This window comes from Pinus tabuliformis, chromosome 4_2, assembly GCF_031772625.1.
Source record: "Pinus tabuliformis cultivar Carrire ecotype Pingquan chromosome 4_2, CPIR1, whole genome shotgun sequence".
Classification (NCBI taxonomy): Eukaryota; Viridiplantae; Streptophyta; class Pinopsida; order Pinales; family Pinaceae; genus Pinus; species Pinus tabuliformis.
This window is the reverse complement of record NC_142304.1, coordinates 1074734169-1074742664: the sequence shown is the minus strand read 5'-3', so window position 1 is coordinate 1074742664 and position 8496 is coordinate 1074734169. Positions and strand designations below refer to the sequence as shown.

At 35.0% G+C, this 8496-nt stretch overlaps 1 pseudogene; it reads left to right on the top strand.

Annotated features, from left to right (window-relative positions):
- Window positions 1–6247: 6247 nt before the first annotated feature.
- On the top strand, window positions 6248–7581 carry LOC149173368 (acyl-CoA--sterol O-acyltransferase 1 pseudogene; annotated as a pseudogene).
- The last annotated feature ends 915 nt before the right edge of the window (window positions 7582–8496 follow it).

Sequence of the window (8496 nt, the reverse complement as noted above, 5' to 3'; positions counted from 1 at the left end):
GTATGTTTCTTCTTGTTCCTAGTGGAGTGGGTGGTGTTGTAGGAGTTGAAATTCTACCCCTAGCTATAAATCTACCCCTAAAGTCTCTTTCTCTATTCATATCATTTTTTTTTTAATGTAAGAGATAAGACTACCTAGTTACACTTCCCCGGCAACGGCGCCAAAATGTCTAGTCAATTTAGTGTCCTAAATTTCTCTACATAAATTATCAATCCGAGTATCGTAAATTGATGAAGTCTAGTGCACTGTTTGTGCTAGCTAACCCTTCTTACTTCGTTGTTTTTGTGTTTTATGTTGTTTTGGGGGGTTTTTGGTCTTTCAATTTCTAATGATTTACAATGTAATTATCAAAACTTAAATCTAACTTTCGTAAAGACTGCTCAAAATCTAAAAATGAAAACAAAGCTTAAGAAAGAAATGAAAACAGAGCTAAGAAATATTTGGAAGCAAACTAAGAAAGAAATGAAAACAAAGTTTGTATTCCTATTTTACCATTATTTCCAAATCATGAATTAAAACTGAAAGTGAAATTTGCAATTGATGTCTAACTAATTACAGAAATAAAACTAAATGAAATACTTGGTTACTATGCCTCTCCATTTTGGGAGAAAATCTCCTTGAGATGACATTTGAGTAAGTATGTACTTCATTGATCTAAGAGAAAGCAAATACGGAGATGCAGAAATAACTCATTGCATAGATGAAATGTTCAACCACTTAATTAAGGATGAATTATCAACTTGAAGGGTTTTCCATAAACATTCATTAGCACCATGAGTCAGTAACCTAAAAATGAAATGGCAAAGACAGTAAATGACGCTGATCAGTATAATTGAGAATTTAAACTAGCAGAATACTGAATGAAGTAAACTATCCAACAGTGTATCCTTATCATTCTTCAATCCTACTCTCATCCTAAAACAAGGTTAGTTTTTGTAATGCCCCACTTAAATCTTATCATGCAAATTTTATTAATGTTTACATCACCTGAAAATATTGAGAAATATTGGTGAATACCTTCATTTTGGAAACTATAAATTTATTTACTAATATAAAATTCATTGTTGCTATTATTCAAATTCTCAACTTGTTATATCAAGTTGAATCTTAGGGAGGATATGGTCTCCTTCCATTTTTTGAAATTATATATATATATATATATATATATATATATATATATATATATATTCACCTCACATTCTCAAATGTACTCTCACATTTACTTGGGAGAAGACATGGTCCTCTCCATATATATATATATATATATATCTCACATTCCCAAATGTACTCTCACATTTACTTGGGAGAAGACATGGTCCTCTCCATTTAATTATCAATATATATATATATATATATATATATATATATATATATATATATCACCTTCCCAAATGTATTCTCACATTTACTTGGGAGAAGACATGGTCCTCTCCATTTAATTATCAATATATATTCATCTCACATTCCCAAATGTACTCTCACATTTACCTGGGAGAAGACATGGTCCTCTCTATTTAATTTCCCAATTTTATATTCGTATCCCATTTCCAAATGTACTCTCAGATTTACTTGGGAGAAGAGAAGTCAATTGTAAGGATGAAGGAGAAATTAATGACATTAATGGAGGTGGTTTAGGTGGAGAAGAGAGGAAGGGCATAAAAGGGGAAAGAGGAAGGGAGAAAAGGGGGGGTGTTGGGTCTTGTTTGGATTTTGGGGGTTGGCTGTGAATTTAGGATTGCTGTGATCTTGGAGACCTAAGGAACCTGTGGAGGTTTCTTGGGTTTGTTGAGAGGAGGGAAATATTGTTCATCTTGGTCTGGATTATTCATCTTGGACACACACTACATCTGATTGAACTTGGGCTCGGAGGGCTAGGGAACCTGTAGAGGTTTCCTGGGCTAAGAATTATTTCCTAGTTGGGTGGGAGGTAAATCCAGTTGGGTTAATCAAGAGGATCATTTAGCATGAGCAGCAACTCAAAAGCATCTCCACCAGCCACCAGTACAGGTATTCCTCTATAGATTACTCATGTAAATCTATCAAAATTAAATGTTCATTATAAGTTATAAGGATTAGAATGTAAATGGTAAAATTTTCATTATTTAAAAGTCTTGTAAGAAAGTAAATTATTGCCTCTTATTGCATTTAAATTCCAGAGAAATAGATCTGTTAGAAGACCATAGGATAGGGTCTTACACATGGTATCAGAGCCTTGGTTCAAAATTTGGACCTTGAAGCCTACATGTTGGAAGCGTGGGACTACTACAGCATCCTAAATTGGTAAAAACCTCTGAGCTTTTGATTTTTCCCCTTTTCAGGTCTTCAAAGATGTTGTTTTTAGCGTCAGTGATTTCAGAACTTCTAAGTTCATTTTTTTGAAACTCATAGACATTATGTTTATGATAAGTCTTCGAGAACAGTAAGGGTATTTTGTGAGATTTGAGCGTAAACGGTAGAAACATAGCCAATATTTATTGATAGTTTGCAAACGTAGAAGTTTTCTTTTAGGTCAATGCAGATATCTTTTACCTGAAAGTTGTCATTATTTAGAAGTGTCTTACTTGAATGCTTTCACAAAAACTTTTGGGGGCAAGCTCGTAATAACCCAAAACAATGGTAATTCGAACTTTTTCTTGTTTTAACTTTAAAAACTTTGACTGAGGTTTGCATCTTGTATTTTTTTTACCCTTTTAGAGCTTAATAAATGTGGGTTAAAATTATTTGATACAACAGACAAAATGTGTGTCAAATACGCAACTCATTAAGGAAGATTCAGCAAGAAAATTCAGCAGAGACACATGGACAGCCTCGACAAGTCAATATGAAAAGCAGTTCTTTCTTTTCTATTCTCTCTACAGACTACTTTCAAAAATAGTAGTTTTCGCAACCTACTCTTTCCTTTTTTTAAGGAGACTCCTAAAACTGTCGAACACCAAAATCTAAAGGATTCCTTTAAATTCATAACCAAGCAAACAAAATTGTCTATTAACTAAATTTGCTAAAATAAATTAATGGATGTGGTTTCTTATCAAATCTAATTAAATCAATTTTGGTCTTTTTTTTTAATCTTACTTTTATTTATCAAAATTGGAATTACATTATTTAGATGCTATTCAGAAATATATCAGATTGGAGAAATATATCATGATTTTTTTCTTCAATCCCTGAAAAATTCCGCCCATCCACACCTGTGCTATATAACATTCCTCATAAACTAGAGCTTAGATCTCTAATGTTTCCAGAAAATATTATATTCTTCAAAGTGCAGTCAGTATCGTAGATATCTACCTACAACCCTTTATGCAAAAATATATGTATGTTGACTAGTGGTTTTGTTGAAAATAAAGATCAGAGAGAGAAGCACCATATTCTATTTGATGCTCGGTCATATGGAGCATGCAGAGGGTGCGATATTTTATTTTGGCATAACCCAATTAGAGTGGCTTTGTTTCATAGTTTCCATTGAGCTTGGCATTCTAAAGCAAGCAAGTAGCTTAGGTATTGAAACCAAATACAAACAGAGCCATTCACGTCTCTCAATGAGTAGCATCTTAGAAGCATGATCTCAGTTGACAGTGAATGCAGATACATACAATTTAATTCCTCAAAGAATAGATGGATCCATGTTGGTAAGATGAAAAGGCCATAGGCCTACCGTTACTGATTAGGTGGGGAAATTATTTCCTGTGTGGATTTTCCAATCCACTACTTGATGGTGGATCTGAACCATCTCCAGCTACAGGAGGCACCTTAGGAACTGTCTACAGCTGCACAAAATAATTGTTGCCTCAAATGATTAATTAAAAAAAATTGACAAAGAAAACCTGTGGAAGTGTTTGTAGGGAAGGAGAATCTGCTGGGGAGGAGATGTCCTCCCAAGAGCCAATGGAATTCTGTTCATGAATGGTTTTCTTTGATTTCTTCAAACGCTCTTATGCGTTACCAAATTCACTGCCCAAGAATTGGGAACTGGTTTCGTTTGTAGATTGGAAATGCAGATTCACTGATTTGCCACTGGGACCCTCAGAAATCATCTTGAGCCACAGGAAATGATTCCTGCTTGTAACTATTAATTAAGAAAATAATTAAAAACCTGTGGAAGTTTTTGTAGGGAAAGAGATTTTGTAGCGGGGAGGGAATGGGGACCCACGTCAAATGGGAGATATGTTCTCCTATGTTAAGAGCATGTGTTTCCTCCTTGGATGTGTCCACCATACCAATGAATTTTTCATTTAATGCTCTGTTTCCTCCTCCATAATTTTAACCATACCATTTCTATCCACCTATGTACGCATGTCTCTAGATTCAGATTCAGCTTAACTACCTGTGTACGCATGTCTCTTTGTATTGTGTTATGCGTCCATTGCTTTAATCCAAGGTTTTTAACATGTCAATTAAACCCACCAATAAATTTATTGGCTGCTCAAACTCATTAATGGAACCAACTTCCCACTTCTATCATCTTGCGGTTACCCTTCCTTTCTTTTGACAGGTTTATTAAACTTTCAAATTAATAATACATACATACAACTCTATTCTGTGAGTTACTCTTTTTTTCTTATCATCACTGGTTTATTCAACTTTTAAATTAATAATAATCCAATCCAACTCAGCTCTTTCGCATCAATTGGGAATTCTCAGTTATATATGTATAGCCCTTTTTAGCTTCAATCCCCCGGAATCAGTTACATTACAACCTTCCCCTTCTTTGGGGATTCAATGCCCCCCTCCAAGTCTGGTCTAGTATTAGCTAGTCCCTCTATCATTCCTACTGTTTTTTCCCAAGATAGTTTAAGCCACATAATGGCCCTCTACATCTGTTGTTTTATATTTTTCACACAGCTGCTAGAAAAACCTCTCATACATTTTAAAATTCAAATTAATTATATCATTACATATAATCGTAATTCATAATATATATTTTATTTAAATTATGTTTATTATTTTTTGGATTATTTCATTAATAACAATATTTGTTTATTTATTTATTTAAAAACAAAGCATCTAGTGTTTCTTCCACCATCCTTAAAACGTTGACTTCTGAGGGTGCATATAATTGTCATCTGATAGGTCATGATCGTTTCTTTGATTCTCTCCTATGGCTAACATCAGGTAGCCATATTCTTTGTTTCTTTGATTTTTTATTTTACACAGCATTATCTAGAAAAATATTCAACTCCCAAAATGCATGCTCTGGTCTAATAAATTATATGTTTGGTCAACTACAAACAAACATATTTTACAACATGGCTTCCTTGAGGAACATTAGTTTACCTAGATCAGAATCCATGAGGAGCAATGTTTCAATATTCTTTATGTGTTGAGGTTTGCAAAGTTTATGAAGTGTTACATTTTCTCGATTCCAGCATCTTTCTTAGTTGGAATTCCACTTACAGGTGGCAGGCATAACCTCTTTTCTTCAACCTATCCTTTATACCAGAAATATCATCAAGTCGAGAAAACTTCTGAGCATCATATTGTGCTACAAAAATAAAAAATTTAAAGGAGATTTCTTTGAAGATGCCATCCTAATATTCAACCTTTAATTCTTCCAATGGTTACTTGAGAAGCAAACAAGAAACCTTCCATGAAATATTCACCGGTGACAAGACTCTTATAGTTGAATCTATGAGCAATTTCAAATTTTCCCATTCTATTCTATCTGGCTATGCAATCATACCATAAAAACTTGAGACCTAAACCTGCACTAATCTGAAACTTCATTCCAAAAACCACATATTGTAGCTGCAAAATAAACTTCATAGTGTCTAACTCATTTGGCTATGAAATTAAGATTTGATACCAATAAATCTTCTTCAATCTTTAAAATCCTGCAACCATTGCATTATATGATACCAAGTTTGGTTCAAGCATATTGTCGAGCACATTCTGTGCATCTTCCGTTGTTCCACATTTCCCATACATGTCTACCAGGGCACTGCCAACAAATACATCTGATTCGAATCCAGTTTTAACAATACAGGCATGAACCTGCTTACCCTATTGTTCTATAGTCTGGGCTATACCACAACCACAACATGCTTTAACAGCACTGGCAAATGTGAACTGGTCTGGAATAGCACCTATTTCTTACATTTTGCAAAATAATTCTAGAGCGTTCTCATTCAGGCCATTCTCAGAATACCTTGCAATCATAGCATTCCATGACATGACATCCTGATGATACATATTGACAAACACCGCTTGTGCACATCGGATATTTCCACATTTTGAATACATGGTAACGATGGCATCCCCAACTGAGACATCTGATTGGAGTTCATTTTTAATTACCTGCGCATGTAGCTAAACACCCAATTCCATGAGTTTCAACATACCACATGATTTCAGAACGCTAATAACAGTGAATTTATCAGCAAGGATACCAACTATAGTTGTGTGCATCCGCATCCGCAGATAAAATCTCAAGGTCGTTGAATATCTGCTCTTCCACCATCATTGATGTTATTGGAGAGCCTGTTCTTGAAGATGTTTGGCATGGAATGCTTTAAGACTCAAGAGCAGCTTTGCAATAGCAAGTACCATTTTATGCGGGATAATCTATTCATATTATGTTGTATCAAAGCTCCCGAGGGGGCTTCCACGCATTGTAGCAGTCTTGCCTGTCATTGGTATGTACATAGTTTTGCCATGGCAAGTTTCTACTATGCATATGAGAGGGATTATGTCCTTTATGTTTATGTGGATCAACGCTTTCAAGCTTCTAATGCTTCTTTCAATGTTGGTCCTCTAAAAAAGCCATGGAAAATGCTAAATCTAAGGAATTTCATGGCTGTCTCCATTCTCCCTATAGAGATTCATGAGTTTGGGTCCAAACCCAACTCAGCAAGCAAATTCAAAACATTGAGAAACGTAGCTCTGGAAGCATGTTTGTTATCAGTAGTTATATATTCATATTCATTCAGGAATTCGTTTTCCCCTAGTTTTATAGTATTGCTTTACTGTTTGCATATTTACTTAGCTTTGGATATCGTACAGGTATTCCTTGCTGCTCTTGCAAATGTTTGTCTTGGGGTGCAATTAGAGCCCCAATTCAACAAACCCTATCTTTCGAGATCCCTGCAAGATTTCTAGGGTAAGAGGTGGAACCTTATCGTTACCAAAATTTTCCGCCCATCTGTTTATGATCTTGTCTTGTATTTCTGCTGGAAGGTCCACATCAAGTTATACAAGAAAATTAATGAAAAGAACTAGCCAAAGGAAGTTGGAGGGAAGATCCCTCTTTGGGCCCGAGCAGTTGCAGTGTTGTTTGTGTTTGTAGTTTCTGGACTAATGCATGAGTTAATATTCTATTACATGACAGAGACCAAAGCCAGTTGGGAGGTTACAACTTTCTTTACTCTACACGGATTATGCTTGACAATTGAAATTGGTTTGAGAAGAAAAGTGTCTCCATACGTAAAAGTACCCAATTTCATTGCAATCCCTATTACTCTCGCATTCATCTACATAACAGCACTCTGGCTTTTCTTTCCACCTGTCACCAGATTTGGTACAGATCTCAAGGCCATTGCCGAATATGGCATTGTTTTACAGCTCTTGTTTTCAACTAATCAGTAGTGCTGAAATTAAGCTCCATTTCATTTTATGCCATCTTTTTAAAATTATATTTTTTCTTCAACTACGAAATTCTCAAGCTAGCTGGGCGATCCATGATTCAATGACAGTTGTATCTATCAAAAAATAACAATATTGTAGAATCTTAGCTTTGGCATCTAAAACCATGGCCTGCATTCCATGGGGCCATCTATTAGAATGTTTGATCATTTTGTTGGACTTGAAATATTCTGCAGTGATTTCTCTTTGTTCTAAATTCGATTTATAAATGGACAGATGGAAAATTAATCAGGCCTTTTTTTTTCCTAGGAGTCTTTTTTTAGGTGTCAAGGATATAGTCCGCTAGAAACTTTTTTTCACTATTTTTTGCATAAAATTTCTGAGCCACCATTGTGAAACATAAGGTCAAGAACAGATAGCACGAATTGGGCCAGATTCATGATGCACGATTTGAGAGTGGTGAATGGATGTCCAGTGTCAAGTCCATATCTGGGTATTGGCTCTGGTAATCTTCAATCCTCCTCCAGTATCTCGTAGCTAGCAATGGCATGACTCTAAAACACTTAAGCATGTGATCAAGGGTTGACAAGAGGGAGCTAAAGTAGTTTTTCACATTTAAGTATCATTCTAATGGATTAGTTTAGCCCTGTTTTGAGAGAAATTTAGTTGTAGCAGTTTACATGACAAACACTAACCCAACAAACAGAAATGAGGTGTAGGTAGGCAGGTAAAATGGACACAACACTTAAATAGAGCACCAACAATGTTTTTTTTTTTTTGTCATTGATCTAGCCTATGATAGTATGTTCTAAAAATTTAAATTTGTGGCTAAGAAGTAACTTGGCATAACTTAAATTGATCTATTGCTTGGGTTCTCTTTGGAATATCTAGAGTGAGGTAGAAAATGTTAGGAATAGT